Raw genomic sequence first — 18,437 nt, forward strand, 5'->3', positions numbered from 1 at the left:
CACTCAGCTGCCTCATTACGACATGGTTTAATAAGATTTGAATGATGAAATTAACAATTCTATATTTGACACAAACATTTACAGTAAATAAAACATTAGCTGGTTGTTTAGGATGTAACACTGGATTATGCAATAAAATTTAAAACATTGATTCTCACAATTTCCAACTCAGATATCCACTGAAAACAGGATTTTATTTAATATAAAACTAAACCATCAACTGATCCTTAATTGTGAAATATTCTGTGAACCCTTTGGGAATACTTGGATTTCTGAATAAATTAAATTGTGATCTTCATCTAAGTCACGACAACAGACAAACACAGTCTGGTTAAACTAATACATGTTTTCATGTTTTATTGAACACAACATGTAAACATTCACAGTGCAGGGTTGAAAAAGTATGTGAAACCCCCGGCTAGTGACTTCTCCAAGAGCTTATTGGAGCCAGGAATCAGCCAATCTGGGGCCCAATCAATGTGATTTGGTTAGTAGTCTTGGTTAAAGCTGCCCTGCCCTATAAAAATGCGCATCAGTTTGCTGTTCTCAAGAAGAATTGCCTGATGTGAACCATGAGCTACAATCAAAAATAGTTGACTTGCATGAAGTAAGGCATGAAAGGGTTACAAAAGTATCTTTGAAAGCCTTGACATTCATGTGTTCACAGTAAAACAGATTGACTACACATGGAAAAAGTTCAGCACTCTTGCTATTCTCCCTAGAAGTAAATCAACAACAGAATGATTTCAACAGAAGAAAATACGCCTTCTGGAGTGGCCCACTCAGAGTCCTGACCTCAACCCGACTGAAATGCTGTGGCATGACCCCAAGAGAGCGATTCACACCAGACGTCCCAAGATTATTGCTAAACTGAAAAAGTTTTGTAAAGAGGAATGATCCAAAATTCCTCCTGACCGTCTGATGCAGGCCTAATCCGCAACTACGGGAAACGTTTGGTTGAGGCTATTGCTACCAAAGGAAGGTGAATCAGTTATTAAATCCAAAGGTTCACATACTTGCTCCACTCTGCACAGTGACTGCTTATATGGTGTGCTCCAAAACATAATGTTTTGTGCGGCAATGTTTAACCAGACTGTGTTTGTCTATTGTTGTGATTTAGAGAAAGATTAGAACACATTTTATGACCAATTTATGCAGAAATCCAAATAATCCCAATGGGTTTACATTCGTCTTTGTGAAACTGTATATAAGACTATACATAAGTCTATTGGCATAAATTTCAGTGACATGATACGAAATGATACAAAAGCGTAAACACATCAACCTGTACAAACTAGAATGAAAAATTGTTAAAGTTGACAAAACAGTAAAAATATAATCTCTATAACTGTATACTGTAACTGTCAAAAATATATTCTCTGTGATTCTTATTGTGCGTGCCAACAGGTTTAAACAGTCATTGCCAGAAATGTTTTATTTCAAAAAACCTAATACAAATGTGAAATGCTGGATAATTTCCTGCCTAAATGAGCAGTCCATACACACAGCGGTTACAGTACCAGTGCTCTGCCCAAGACAGAAACCCTTTAGCGTTGGAGCAGCTTGGTGGCTCAGTTAGCTAAGGTGCACATAATGTCCATGGTTCCAATCAAACCTACTGTACAGTGCCTGACCACCACGCTTATGCCACTGCTTTCAGTCCACACTGTCATTCCCAGTGTTCTGAAAGTGACTGAAGTGTTTAATCTGTCTTATTTGACAAGCTTTTAGCAATCTTACTTCACTTCAAACAGTTATACAACCCGGGGCCTGTACCACAAATCAGAAAGTGCTATCGGTGAAACCACTGACCCATGCAGGATCCCAATCATATTGAATTTACAATTAAGTGACGTGTCTTCACCTTTTAAATCAGATTTTTGAATGAGCAATGCCAAGTCCATGATTACAGTAATATCTGTATTAGGATTTCTGAAGTGGCAGATGCTTTTTGCGAGCTGTTCTGACAACTAGCACCTCAGAATAACACATGGCAACTCGGAGCAATAGAACACTATTGAACTGGTACCGGGACATTAAATACAATGTTTCACTGGCATCAGATAGGCAACTTGGCTTTTTAAAGTGCATCACAGAAAATGCTCCATGTTTAAAATAACATAATATAGTAAATAATGATTTTTTTTTGCATATATTCCTGCTGTTGCTGTCTCTCTCTCATAATCTCAAAGTTACCAGATCCACTTGATCAGCTCTGTGATCTAAGATGACCCATGTCAGACTCAATTAAGATACAAAACCCCCAAAGACAAAGACTAAGTTGAACTTTCTTCATGGTACAAGCCACAGTGTTAAACCAAAACATAAAAAAAAACACTTATATATCTCACTCATTTCTCACAAATTTCAAATATTCGTTTGAATTTGAGCATCAGTGTTTTTGCTAAAGGGGCTATGAAGAGAATGTAAGAATTTAAGGTTAGCTTTCTGAAACAAAAGGATTCATAATTAGTTGATGATATATAGAAAAACTAGGATATAGGATTGCTTGTGGACTGTTAATCTGAAGATGTTGCCGCAGCACAACCTTTTGGTATTTTATTAATTCAGTAATCAAAAATCTAATACCCAATTCTTTAGACATCTGCATTTGCAGAACTAAGACCAGAACACAATGCTGAAAGCCAAGACACTAAGGAGAAAAATGAAACTTTTCTGTCTTTTGTGCATTCTCTTTACTGTATAGATTATAATTCTTCTCTTGAGTTTCAAACTCTGCAGTGCTCAATGTAGTGAAGACTGCAATTCAAATCAGATGCTTCACAAGATTATCAAAAGCATGAAAAGAAAAAAAATCTGTTGTATTCACATAATTGTGTTTGAACTTTGTGCTTTTGTAAATCACTGGATAGCCTTTAAAATGTTGTTCAAATATCTTTGGTTGAAATAACCGAGGCTGGCACATGTAGTCAGTTATGGTGTAGTTTTTTGGGGGGTCAAACTAAAAAACTTCTTTTGAGGGACTTGATGAAGGACCACCAGGTTGATGGTTAGCTTTTCCATTTGCATCAGTATTGAGTATATTAGTCTCTTCTCACTTGGACATCATGTTGTCAAACGAAGAGGGAACGTCAAGCAGCTCGAGAGCTTTCATCTCTACTTTGGTCAAGGGAAGATCCTCAGCTGGAGTACATAGGGCAGAGATCCTCTAACAAAAAAAGAACATTGTTTCTAATTGTGAGGAATGAAAACACAAACAATTTACTTTTTAAGTCCACGTTCATACACAAATAACCGACCTGTCGTAGAGTACCGGGAGTGACTCTCAGATTGTGCACCATGCAGATGGGAACCATGAGTGTGGAGGAGAGTGTGAACCACCAGCCAAGAGCATAACCCCACCATGGATACTCTACAGTGTTGTTGAACTTCAGAGGAGTGTATTTGACCAAAGAGAAAACAAAAGTTCCCTAAAAACAACCATGAGAAAAAAGGGCAATTATTTTAATACACTTATTTGACTTAAAATCTTTCTTTCAAACATTTTTATTGTTTCCATTGCAGTTCTATTTCATCCCTACTGATTGCCCAAGGCCCAGTGCTTTAAGCGCTTGATATTCCCCTTCACGCATGTGCAGTTCAAGCATGTACACAAACAAAGTCACCCGTGACTCCTGGATGACCGAAGTGATATCTTTCAGTGTTGTCCTGCTATCATGTTCACATTGCTCATCAACACTTGCAGTTCCTTTGCTTTGCCTGTCAGGGCCGCCACTGGCACCTCACAGGCTCTCCCTCTCCCTTCACAAGGTGCAATGCAGCCCTTGCTACCTTGCAGTCTCAGGGCATAAAGATTACACCGTACCTGGACGATTGGCTGGTCTGTGCACCCTCCCAGACTCAGGTGTCCCTCGTCACGATCTGCTTCTGTCTCACGTGACTGACGTAAGCCTAAGCCACATGGAGGGACAGGGACTACATGTCCTGGGCAGTGGTCTTCCAAAGAGGTGTACACATCAACTACTTGAGCTGCAAGTCATTCATCTAGCTCTCTAGCAATTCCTGCCTGGCTTGAGGGTAAAGTATGCCCTTATATAGTCAGACAACACATCAACAGTGTTTCACATCAACCATCAGGGTGGAACTAAGTCTCGTTCCACACTGAAAGTGTATGTGGCGGCAATATCCTGCCACCATGTCAGAGTTGACAATGGCACGATGGGGAACCACAGGCTGATCTCCCTCTTTTTGAAAGGGGCTCAGAGGATGTCTTGAGAGCCCCAGTGTGGGATCTCAATCTGTTGCTGAACGCACTATGCAGACCTCCTTTTGAACCCTTGGCACAGGCAGAGCTGAAGTGGGTTTCCAGCAAGACTGCATTCCTCCTGGCCATGACCTCTGCAGGGCGTGTCAGTGAGCTGCATGCCCTGTGGTCAGTGACTCATGCTTGAGATGGAACTCGGATGGTTCAGGGCATAAAGGGCATAAAGTGGCTCAGCATCTCTTCCTGAAGTACTGTCTCATGCATGCCTCAACCAGCCTAAGTGGCTCGCACAGCCCGGCCCTCCACCTGAAGCAGGTGTGGGCCCTGCAGCAGCCTACATTACTGAGTCGACCTTACCAGCCATGCCTCGCCTCAGTAGGGATGAAACAGAGCGAAAGTTGCTAATGTAACTGTGGTTCTATGAATCCTGCATGGCTGCCAGAGCTCTCTGTCACTCTGAATCCTTGTGCACTTGCGAGAAGATTCAGTAGGAAATGAGCCTTGGACGACACCGGAAGATATCACCTCCTTCTCGTCATCCAGGGGTTACGGATGACTTGGTATACACACTCGAAGTGCACATGTCTTACGGGGGATATCCAGTGGTTAAAGCAGCACCACTAGCGGTCATCTGGAATTCATAGAACCAAAGTTTTTTTTTTTTTTTTTTTTTTTTTTTTTACTTATTATTATGTCTTTCATTTTCAGACAATGCTCCAATGTTTTTTTGTACCCGCTTGGCAGCGCAAGCATTGGCTATTAGTATGATTTTAGTGTGATGTGCTCTGAGCAAACTCACCAAGCAAATTACTGGAGTGACATATTTCAAGCAGTACTTAATCAGGGGCCACGGCCTGTATCCAATCATGTCCTCTATGTTGTCATAGAACCGGTCTATACCTGTGAGTCGATGGAAACCCAGAGGTGAGAAACATTTGAATTCACTACGAGACAGCTGTGGACATTCCTGTTGCTTGGTAACTCACCGTACACCCATCCGATACAAACAGACTGCAGTATGGCAAAGAGAAGCAAAGTCATCCCACTGCAAGCATAGTAGTCAAACACCTGGAAGATATACAGGCCACCCTGTGTGGGAGACAGCAGAGTGCACTCTTTAAATCTATTAATATTATTATAAGGAATAGTATTTACTGATAAATGATGTCACAGTTTAATTTGACCTTACTTCTGTAACCATCACAAGGCCTATGAAGAAACTGAAAACACTGATAGCAAGCAGAAGTAGTTTACGTCTGTGGCCAACGTGGAAGAAGGCAGGATTCATGTCACAAATGGCTGTTGCAAGGGCTTCCAGACCCACAAACTGAAACACAAATTTCACTTTTATATGTAGTCTGACTCAGGTATTCAAGGATACATGAGTCAGCCTGTTGTTAAATTACTAAGTGGTTCATGACAATTATGAAATATTCTTGAACCTTGATCGTCACTTAAGCAGCTTCTTAACTATTCCAATACACAAATGTGACAAAAACAGACTTGAAGTTAGTGGTTTAAGATCAAAATCCAAATCTTCTACCAATTCAAATAGACAAAAGAAGGAACAAGGCACTTCTTCTGATTCCTCTTAATTAAGTGTCAGCCTACCTCACTGTCCAGGCCTAGTAGGATGATCATAATGAAAAAGAATATCGCCCAAAGCTGAGGAACAGGCATCATGGCAACCGCTCGAGGATAAGCAATGAAGGCCAATCCAGGACCTGCAACCACAATGAGACAAAGTGATGGAACCACAATGAGACAAAGTGATGGAACCACAATGAGACAATGTGATGGAACCACAATGAGACAAAGTGATGGAACCACAATGAGACAACGTGATGGAACCACAATGAGACAAAGTGATGAACACCTGGTCATTTTTCTGCTTGTCGACTCTAAAAATGTTCTTCTTGTTTACTCACCCGACTCAGCTACTTTTGAAATATCTGTGTTCTGTTCATATGCCATGAATCCAAGAACAGAGAAGATGGCGAAACCAGCAACAAAACTGGTTCCACTGTTCAGAAGGCACAAATAGACACAATCCCTCAAAAAGAAAAAAGAAAAAAAAATGATATATGTCATTATTTTGTATCATATTGTAACAGACTGGGATGATTAGCTCATGCGTTATGTTTGGTTCTGTTTGCTCTGTGACTGACATTCTTGCTATGGTTGGAGAATGTGGGTTGACATTCCTGATGTCAGTGAATGCACCTTGATTGAGACAGAAATGACAGAAGAGTGGAGAGTTTGTCTAGGAGGAGCCGTGTATTGTAAGTGTTGACTGACGGGTTTTGTTGTGTTGGTGCTAAACTTGCAGATAAGCGTCCACACCCTTCCTTTGTGTGAGACGTGTGTGTTTTCTTATTTATTATTACTAATACAAAACAAAGACAAGTGGATGAGGCTTTTGGCTGTTCACTGTGTGTGTGTGTGGTGCCAAATCAAAACTTACTTGTAACAGTTATTGTTGTACTTATTATAGCTGCCAAGTGCAGTTAGACACCCAATGCAAATAGCATAGGAATAAAATATTTGCGTGCCAGCATCCATCCACACCTGCCAGACAGATACAGGGTTTAGCTTGATTACAAATGAAAGGAGTTGATGTGTGTTTTAACTATGCTGTTAAACCCGACAAGACATTTGCTAATATTTTATGCTGCTGGGAACACAGTATGTAATATCAGTGAAGCAATCATCTGTAAGTACATTAAAACCATGTATAAGTGACCAATCCATTCACTGAATGGTGATGTTACCCTTAAATATCCATTTAGCCAACTTTGAATACAGTATGTAATATATTCTAAATGCTCTGGACTTCGTCTACTTTATATTTATACTACATTAGTCCTAGATGAAATGAAGAAAAGTTAAAGAAGTGGTAGGTTCAAGACAAATAGTGAAATCAGTTTGTACCTGGGGATCAGAGAGGCGGTATGGGTCTGGGTAAAGATAAAACTTGATCCCATCTAAGGCCCCCGGCAATGTGAGTCCACGAACAAGCAACACCACCAACATCACATATGGAAATGTGGCGGTGAAGTAAACCACCTGTGGAGAAGACACACTGAGGGTTCATTTTTGCAAAGCAAGAAAATGCCTTCGACATTTCTTGACTTCACTAGGAGAAACTGTAGTATTCAGTAAACACACTCATTTTAGCATCTTCTTCATACCATCTGTTGTACTAGGAGAGCATATAAAACAGAAAACTCAACAGACCTGAGGCTCTTTGAAAGCTAGCAAACAGTCACTATAGCGAAATATGTTTCTAGCATGTAAGCACACGATACTTGCTGCCTTTTTAAGGGGTGCCGCGTGCATGATCAGACTGTGCTGTTAGGTGATTAAACTCCAGTTTGTTGCTTGGTTCTTTGTGTAACATTAAAAAGTGACCCCACCTTTCCGGTAGACTTTACTCCCTTCCACACACAGAAGTAACAGATGATCCAGGACAAGAGTAGACACAGGGCCAACTCCCATCGAATGCTGCCTAACTCATGGATGCTTCCAGTGATGTTCAAAACTCTTCTCCTGTAAATCACAGTTATAAGTCCCACATGATAAGTCACTTCTCAGACATATAAAGTGTTTTAGTTTTTACTCACTCCCAGAACTCTCTCACTGGCGATGTTGCGTTTACAGTCATGTTGAAATATTCAGGCCTTCGATCAAACTCCACACAGGTTACTGACAAACAGAAGATGGTGCATAAAAGAAGTGTACAGTCATTGTCAAATTCTTCAAATGCTCGTCAAGGATTTCATCATTTGTTTTGCCTTTTCAGCTTTGTTCCACCTTGAAAAGAGTTTTTATTTTATTTGAGACTGCTATCAATTTACAGAAAATTAATTAGATTTGTAGGATTCTGTTGTAGAGATTAAAGGCAACTTCCACTCAAAGCTTTGTTGTTCACTATGCCAACAATGAACACACATTCACTGAGAAACTGACTGTAATGATACACAAACTCTTTCAGATACCACACTATCGTATGGTATTGTTTTTGCAACATAAATGGTGCCAGTTAATAAAACACATTTGAGCATTTGAGTGTTGAACTCCTCACAACATTTCTAGCATATGGACCTTGTACCCAGACTCAAAATAGGGCTCTAAAAAGTCCCAAAGCTGATTAATCGCAAATGAGAAAAAAAAAAAAAATGAATTAGTAAGCTTCTAACAGGAAGAATTCTTTCAGCTTGGTCCAAATGATTCATGGTCGTAATAAAGCTTTAGAACAATGTTGCTGTTTTCCATCCTTCTTCTCTGATCTCATACTGAGTCTTACCTGTGTTCCAGGTGTTTCCGCAGCTCGCCCAGGGAAGTTCAGAGCTAAATGACGAGAAGAGGTAGAGGAAAGCCCAGGCCAATATAATAATGTAATAGATGCTGGAGTATAATACAACCACTTGACTGCCATAGCCGATGCCTGAAACAAACAAACAAACAAACATGAAGTCTTTGAATCACAAGCCCCAAATTTGAAAATACAGAACACTATTGAATAATTTTGTAAAGAGATATCACCTAAATGAAATTATTGTGATTAAGGTGATAGATTAAAGACATCCAAAGTGTAACACAGTCATTAAGTGTCACAAGAATGTCATTTAAAGGTGACCAGTATTTAGCAATGCACATACCTGATGAGTAAAGAATGTGTAGTTGCAGAATAAATGCAGTGTAGTTAATACATTTTCAGATGTTGTACATTTACTAAAGACATAACGCACACAGCTCCAAGATAAATATGCTGTACATGTTTGTAACTCATTCATTTGCCTCTATTTGGTAGCACAAGAGGAGTCGCACATAAGAAATGACAAACCGGAGCTATACCACGCAACAAAAGTCCCTTGGCTAGGATTCAAACCAGAGGCAATATATAACCAATGCACTGCATGTTGAAGATGTGACCACGACACAGGTCACTAAGTTTCTTAGAAGATGAAGGGGCAGCAGACTTGCTTAACAACAAAAAACAATTAACAAACAAGGAATGCAACTCAGGATTACACATTTTCTGATGTACGAAGAATATAACAGAATATTTTTTGACCATGTCGCACACACACGTAGATATATAACATATATTCACACACTCTGTGTCACTGAATTACAGATGTGTTTTCTCAGGTACAGATATCGACTGAGGGGCTAGCCCTGTTTTCCTACTTTGCATTTAATAATGGTCCGATGAATGAAACGTTCCTAGCAATAAATCTGCTAATGAAATCATGAAACACCCATCAATCAATTTCACATTAATTGTGTTCAAAGTTTCTCCCATTAAATCCAATGATTTATGACTATTTGACACTGAAGATAAGTCCAGATCATTACCTTCAAATAGGGGACAAATTTTCCTCCAGCAGGTGATACTTCCCTGTTTGGTGTACTGGCCAAGAGCCGTTTCCAGTAGAAACAAGGGATGCCACAGGTGAAGAGGAAGAGTACATACGGGATGAAGAACACCCCTAGGGAAAATCAACTACGTTGTTACTAAGTTAGGCTGAACAAGTCATACGTTACCGAAAAAACAGCACTGTGTATAATCTCCAAATATCAATATTGATATCATGCACTATTTAAACACATCAGACAAATTGTGTACTTAGGTTTCTAAGTATACAATTTTTTTACACAGTCTTGTATTTAGGATTCTTGTTTCACTGTCAGAAATATTTAGAAACTTTTTTTATCTTGTTCTTTAATTTCTAAATGTCTTAACAGTATACTCTAGAGTAGAGACGTTTTCATCTATTTGTGTTTTTCTTTTTCAGTTGGCCTGTGTTTTTTATATTCCTGTGTACTGCGTTGTCTTGGCTGCAGTGCAACAATTTCACAGATGTGTGAGATATTTTACAACTACCAGGTTGTTAAACTTAATCACACCCAACAATGCTAACACTCCTCAAAACTCTCATGACCTTTACTCACAGTTATCGAATAGTGTACCAAAGTTGAATCAGCCTTACTGTATTTACTATTTAGGAAAACAGTGACTCAGTGAGTATCACAGTAGGTAAATGTAATATTAGCATAGTAGTTCTGAGCTGAAGGTTTGGCTGACAATACATTGTACAACTTCTAGTCAGGCCTAAATGTTTATCTTGTGTTGCCATCGACCGCCGTCACATGGAGATAAAATCCCTATTCCCATCATGAAACTCACCTCCTCCATTTTTGTAGCACAGGTAAGGGAACCGCCACACATTTCCTAGACCTATGATTTGTCCTGCAACAGCCAAGAGGAACTCTATTTTGTTCGACCACTGTCCTCTGCTAAAGGTCTTGGGTGCAGGATTGGCTGTGTCCACGTCCAACCTGAACTTGACCTCTGGACCACAAGGCTTATCCATCACACTGTAAAGAGAGGAAAGTTGAATGTTTTAAGATGAAAGGTCTAATATTACTATTACTATTACTAAGCTCATAACGTTAGTGATCATCTGGTTTGTGAATTCATTATAATTATTTGGGTCTATTTTATGATTTTCTTTCTGAAAACAGCAACAACAAAAAAAAACATTCTCTGTATTCATAGGCCACTTGTTTTGTGTCCCTTCAGCAGCAAGTACACAACATAATCACTTACCACAGCGGGAATACTGACACGGTTTAATCTCTGTATATTAACATCCATTACACACACAATGCCAGCAGTCTTGCCGCAGTAGGTCAACAGAGGGTGTATGCAGCTTGGCATGAGCATCATTCTTTTTATCAATGTTGCTTTTGTGTGGCTGCTTTGGATTTGATGTGGGAGTGAAGCAAATAGACTGGAAAATATTTGTACTACTACATTACTGTTAAAAGATTTCAAAGTCTGAGACGCCAAAAACAACTGTGCCAAAGCATTTCAGTGATGGGCCTAACTTAATGAAACATTGGTGAAGGGAGGTGCCCTCTTGAAAAACTCAGTGATGTGCAGTTAGCTGGTGTCTTCTTGGTTGCAAGCTGGTCTGCTGGCTGCTAGTGTGCTGGTCTTTCTTGGCTTAGACTGGGCTTCCAAATGTGTTTTACCTGGGATTTTGGCACAAGGGATTGTAACTTGTCAATGCTCTACTTTCTTTTCTTTGGAACTGAGCTTAAACATAGTTTAGTTTCAATGCAACAAATTCCAATTACCGACCTCTGTAAGGATACTTATGATGCTAAGTCAAAAATCAAATGGCAATCAGTGGTGGAGACCAGTTGAGGCCACAGGGAGGTGACACAGACGGATATGACTCAAAAATCAAATCTGCCAACTGAGGAATCTGAACTTGAGATAACTAGACATGTAAACATGTTACATAGATGGATGGTAGTTCTAAAAAAACGAAGTAACAAAAGTGAGGTGGTGGTGGTTGGAGGGATACCCCATATACAATGTGGAGAAACCGGTTTTAAAAGTGCAGCCAGACTGGAGCAGACTCAAGAACAAGATAGATGACATATGCCAATACCGGAGTAGGCTTTGGCCTTTGGCAATTCAGGAAGAGATGACACATAATGTACATAGGGTAAGGTTTATATAGTAATACCCCCATTGTCCTATGCAGGTGAGGAGCTGTGGCTGAGCTAAGAGAGACACATTTTGATTGCATCGCCTAGGACCCTGCAGTGGTGACTCTTTTTGAGGGACAGACTCAGACAGATTATGGACAGAAGATTCCTCCCTAGTCAACTGCATGACTGGCTGGAAGCTAGCAGGCCACAAACAAACCCTGCCTGAAATCATCGATAAGGGTGTTGGCTCAAGGCAAGCAAAGCAAACAGTGGTACCAGTTGGAGGTAAAGCAGGCCGAATGTAACCACCCGAGATGCTTGTTGGCTCAGAGACTGAATCTGGCATGACCAGTCTATAGCCAGCTTGGGAAGATGAGCATGGGGGACACTAGCAAGAGAAGGTAAGCCTTGGTTTGGTCAGTGGAAGAATTCAGATAAGTACCAAACATGTGGAGTGGGTCTGTCTCTAACTGATGAGGTGTTTGTCAATGCAGTTGCCAATTTATTTAGCACACAGAGCACCAGTTCATTGTTGAGATAGGGACTCATACCTTGTTTTAATACTAAAGAGTATCTCTCTTTATGTGTACAAAGATGCAAAGTAACATTCTATAAAGCACCGAATGTCCAAAACTTTCATGAAGTGTGTGACACTTCAAGTCTTGCCACAAAACTCTGGACTTTGTGAAAACTGTCCTTCCCTTGTGAAGAGAAATCAGGAGAGAAAGACAGGATACAGGAAATTTCTCAAAAGCATTATTGGAATTTCAACTTGACAGCACCCATCAAATTCTGTTTATCTCCATGCTGGAAGCAACTCTTTCCATTTACTAGAGAAATTCCCCTTCTTAGTGTTTTCAGTTCAGTCTAAGCTCTGTAAATGATGTCGTTGTCCTTGAGGACAACACTCTTCTACAAAAGACCTCCATAACATAGGAAGAGTTTGTTCATGCACAATGGCTCTTATTCATCTACTGGATATTTGTGTAGACACAAAGCAGCAACTTTGGACCTGGTAGGTATTCAATATCTGGAGAGACAACACTATAACCAACAACATTTTCATCCAAATATTTTGCCCTATTCTGACATCAATGGACACCATCTTAAAACACGGTACGTAGAGCCATTGCAAAGAATCCTGGTGTCGCTGATGAAACATCACTAGTACAGTATGTGTACAGCTGGAAAGGCTATAGGGAGTAGACAGCTGAATAAATCCCCTCACCATTGTTTACTTCCTGTACTTTACATTATCAGATACATTCTTGTCCAAATATGAGCAAAGGCCATACTGTGCTTTGTGTACTGTATGCAACCATGCTAACAGCTGTGATGCTGCGCACAGTGACAATGCTAATGCTGATGCTTAGCTGGTAGCTTATTTAACACAGTAAAGTGTCCCTGGGTTTTTTTTTATGGTCAGATGTTAAAATACAGTATGTGCTATTAGATTAAAAGCCAATAGGGATTTGTTTGTAGAAAAAGTGGCGGTCACTGGATAGAAAATCCTCCGTTTGAAGATTTCTTTTTTCTTTTTTAATCACATATCAGTTTCATAGGACTGTAATTCACAGAAGACAGTCCAAAAGGCATTTGAAGAAAGAACCTGGATGTCCTTATGAACTGAATGCACTTGGGACTATTGATTGGACATGAAGGGTGGCTGTAGTGGTAGAGGAGACCATTGTGGTTCATGACATCAGCGATGTACCCACTGGTTTTGGGATACTAATGGACACCATGACATACTCATTCGAGTTTCTACAGCGGGTTGTCATAAAACTGAAACCTTAACCAGCATTCAGCCAGACTACATGGACTCAGAAACAAACTATTGTGATATTATTTATAGACTTGTCAATGAATAGACTTGTTCTTTTTTGTTTTTACAGGTTCCTGACAAGTTTTTTTTTTTTTTTGACTAATATTTAGGATAACTTCTGTCAACAACTTGCGGTGGATTTTTGCTCTACGTGGAACCACATTTTAAGAAGATACTTGGCAGTTTCATGAATACCTCATAATCACTTATGCTATGTATAGTCTTTTATTTATCCTGAAAAACCACAGGACTCTGATTAACTAACCATCTACAGTAAAACTATTGATGGCAATGTTAGCAAATTTCTTTCTCTTTTCTAATGTAAATTAACCTCTATAACACCATTTTAAAAAGTTTATTATTATGCAATCTGTACAAATATTTGCTCAAAGTTGAAATCATATGTCTGCTTTCTGCAGCCCTGATCACAGAGCAGCCGGAGGTGTTATTCCAAACAAAGGAAGTGGCGTCTCTCAGTGCAGCGTAACCAGTAACCTTTGGCCTACATTACACAGAAACAAACTAACTGCAAGCGGCAAGCGTTAGAGCAGCACATTTGCCTCCCAACTGCAAGTTACCGTTTCCTTATTAAGAAACGAAACCACATAATAGTTCACTCATAATTTACACAAAGAACTAATATACAGAAAAGAGTACATTAAGAGTACATTAAGAGAAAGGGAAGGGTACCTGAGAAAGATAGCTTCACGTCTGTAGTCTTAGCCTCTACTTTATGCCTCCATTCCAGATGAATCTATCTCGTGCCTTTTGGAAAAAATACACGTCTAGATCCCCCAGCTTCACCAGGAGAAGTGTTCTTCCCAGTTCTGAGCATGAGTGAGTCCATGAATGAGCTGTGTTTCAGTGCTGTGACAATGAGGTAGAGGAGAAGGACAGAGACAGGAGGGGGTGGGAGTGCTACATGTTTCTGAATGACCAAGTTAAGGCGGAGACTCTTTTGCCAAGCCACATGGTCTAGCGAGAAAGGGGAGGGTTGTTTTTGCGCATTAGCCATGGTAGCTGCCTTGGCTCACATGGCTCTAAAGAAGCCTATACAAGCTGTCAGTATATTTCACTGTGGTTTAATCTGAATGAATCCAACTGACTCTTAAAGCCCCTTCAATGCTCATCAGCGCCAACACGAGGTCAACAGTTAGTGCACTACTGCTTACACTACTGCATATACTACTTAAATGCCCGAATTATTACATTCTTGTTACATTCTTTCATTCTCAGAAGGATCAAAATAGGATAAGAATAAAAAGACACAACACATTGTTTATTTATCCCATATTTGGGCCCTTGCCTTTGTCACAGAATATGATCTACAGAATCTTAAGATAATTGATATTAACACAAATAGATGGAGACTTGAAAATAGCACTATGGGGAATATAATAAATCAAAGCCACCAGACTGCATTTACAAAACCATACCAGTTAGATCATCTCATCTCATCTTCTACTACCTCTTATCCTCACTAGGATCGCGGGGGCTGCTGGAGCCTATCCCAGCTGTCATCATCGTCGAGAGGTGGGGTACACCCAGCACAGGCCTGGACTGGCCTAACACAATTACACAACTTATATTCACCAATTAGACTAACGAGCACACCTTTGGAGGAGGGAGGAAACCGGAGTACCTGGAGAAAACGCAGACGCAGGGAGAACATGCAAACTCAAGCTGGACTCGAACCCAGAGGCATCAGTACTAACCACCAAGCCACTGTGCCGCCCCAGTTAGATCAATGGTTCCCAATCTTTTTCTGTATTGCCCCACTTTTGTAGATAAGAACATTTTTGGCACATGTATACACATCATCTTATTTATTTATTTATTTTATTTAACCCATATTTAACCAGGTTAGTCCCATTGATCCCTTTTACAAGGGAGACCTGGCCAAGACAGACGTACGTTATCAGTAAACAGTCTTCCATTTCCATATCCATTTGCAAAGCTTATCTGCAGCCTTCTCATACCATGTCATGAGGCTGCTCCTCTATGTCCTTCACCGTATCATAAATGCACCTCAGAATGATACTGTTTGATAGAGGAATTGCTTTTAGCTCCTCGTTGCTTCATTAATCATCATTATGACCGTATCAATAGCAGAGGGACGTGTTAATTCCTCTGTCATGGTGTGCATTTTTTTTTTATGTGCAACCTTATGAGGTGTGTTGAGCTTTTGAATACAGAGATGCAGTTTTTTATAAGCCATTCTGTTGTGCAAACCAATTTTTCTAACTAGTTGGGTTTCAAACTTTCAGAAGCTACTATCTGCAGACACACAACACACAATGGTCTCTCATTTTGCAGCACACAACATGCAACTACAAGACTATGCTTCGTATGCCTTAAGCAAAGCGCATGTTCTCAATAATCAGTACAACAGTGTGAGACAGATACTGACGCAGAGGGTGGGAGAGAAAACATCACCTCAGGTCACCAGCTGTGCCCTTGTAGCAGTGAAAGAAAATTTGTGGCTTCACGACATGTTTAAATACTCCCATGCTAAGTGGCTTTTATGATCATTTCACGTTTATCAAGTGTTTCCGGTTTATTTGTTGATCCATTCAATTGTCTATTTGTACAATTTGAGATTCTACATTAAGTTGCATACAGTTTTATTTGCTGCTGACATGGCCCCTGCCAATGTCTTCCCCTGACCGATGTTCATAAAATAGAAACTGACCAATGTAGGGCATCAAGTTTAAAACCTTGCTCTGTTCGGAGCTTACTTTTTTCAACAGAATTTGAAGACAACCACGTAAATGAGGCCGACTCTTACTAGCCCCACAGCTGTCAGCTGTTAAGGCTGCTGTGCAGTCAGGGCAAAGCAGTATTTTGGTACTGAACGAAAAAAAAAAATCCATTGGGTGGACTGCTATAGTAAAAGACAGTCAGAGCTGCTCTTTGCACAGTTTTGCCTTATGTAATACGTGATAAGACTGTTTCCACTTAAGTATGATTCACTTTGACCAAGTGCCAGAATCTAATTACTTAATTCCCCTTTATGGCCCAGTCTTGTTGTGCCACAGTGAGCAAAACAAAACTGAGTGTAAAGGACTATGCTTGACAGGCATTTGTAGACAACTTTGGTTGTAAACTTTGAATGTATTATGTTTTCCCTGCATTTCATTATATTTATATTACTTAACTTTTTAAACGTAAGCCTTGCTGATTTCATTCGAATCAACCATCAAGATCCGCTTAGTGGCTTGTGCAGGAACACATGGATACTAATACTACTCCACCGTTCAGGTGATTCACAGCTATCATTGACAGCAGTGTGACTGTGAAATCTGCTTTGGCATATCACTTGCTTTTGCGCACTGTCAGGTGTAAGGCGTCGTACTGAGCCATCACCAGTGAATCGGTCTGTGCTTTCCCTGCTGTGTGTCTGCTGTGAAGCAGGCAAATAGCACTAGATGTTAAAATAAAACTGCTGCCCGTCGGATGCTGTAAGATTTAACATGAGTAGAAAACACCAAAACTGACAGTTCTCTTGAAACACAAACTGTATGAAAACGCTGCAGCCAGAGTCAGTCCCAATAAAAAAGGATCTTTTGTCTACTCACCATTTGTCTCCTGAAGCTGCTTTGGGCTCTTCTGGCTTTGCTTCGCATTTTTCCATTTTAAAACTCCTGCTCTTACTCTGGAACCAGTGCTTGCCTGTGTATCTCGGACACAAGACCCGTACACTGAACATCACTGACAAATCATTATATGGGTTGTTAATGAATTATCTCCTCTTGGAATGGAAGGCTGTGCAGGGATACTTAAGTTCAAAGTAACACAGTTGTCTCCTGACTACTATTTTTTTTTTTTTCATCAAGCTGCTCATATTTTATGCTTCCAAAATAAAAGGGATGGCCCACTATAGCCTGTAAAAGATAAGAATCTGCTCACAATTTATTTTCCTACCATTTTTACCATGGTTTTACCAAATGGTTTTGTCTCTCAGAAGGACATAGAATGGTCTGTTCCCTGTAATAATCCAGGTCTTCATTAGCAAATAGTTCCTCATCACAGAGACACTTTGACAACAGTAACAATAATGAATATCTGGCTATAGCAAGGAGCTTATGCACATAATGAACATGCTAACGGGTTCAGACAGCCCAAGTTTCAAACCAGATAGCTTTTCTGTCATTGTTTCCTTAAACTTGTCCAGTCTACCAAAAAAAAGAAAGAATTTCAAATGCTGAATCGAGCGACAAGTGACCTCTAGTGGTCATATGAATAGTTACAGTTCTCTCTAGAAAGCAAAGGCAGCAATACAGCAGAGAGACGTCCTTATTCCGCCACACATGCTCTTTCTCTCTATTAGAAAAGAGGTTGAGGGAGACACCTGGTCTTAATCTGTTGCAGGATCACATTTGTTATATTAAATATTGACAAGTTGCTTTTTTAAGTTTAACAAGTTGTAGGAAATAGATGTGAATGGCCCAAACCTGAGGTAGAATAAAAAGTAATGAACTGTTCAGGGAAAGAATTAACCTTACAGTGGCTTACCATTTAATGGACATGAAAAAAAAGTTTATTATCATAAAATTACTGCACTATTGAAAATACTACTGAGCAATGTCTTTTCTTTAGCAAAGTTTTCTTTTTCATTTCTCCTTCCTGCATTTTATTTAGTTATTTCTTTTCTATCAATGTATCTTTCATTTTAAAACATATACTTCCTTCCAGTCTTAATATTCAACCACACACACAGCACATAACCTGCTATGTTGTTCTTTGTTCTGTATTCCTGTCCTGTAAGTGTTTTGGTTGGTTCTCTTCAGTAAAAAATAAAAGTAAAGAAAGCTGTTTGTACTGATAATTACTGCAGCTTAGTGTGTCCAATGCGGTAAAATGTGATATTGTTTT

The 18,437-nt window shown here is 39.8% G+C and overlaps 1 pseudogene; it reads right to left on the reverse strand.

The window, feature by feature from the left end:
• Positions 1-8: 8 nt before the first annotated feature.
• On the reverse strand, positions 9-17,274 carry LOC125006170 (annotated as a pseudogene).
• Between the last annotated feature and the right edge of the window lie 1,163 nt (positions 17,275-18,437).

This window comes from Mugil cephalus, chromosome 4 (genome assembly GCF_022458985.1).
Source record: "Mugil cephalus isolate CIBA_MC_2020 chromosome 4, CIBA_Mcephalus_1.1, whole genome shotgun sequence".
Taxonomy (NCBI): Eukaryota; Metazoa; Chordata; class Actinopteri; order Mugiliformes; family Mugilidae; genus Mugil; species Mugil cephalus.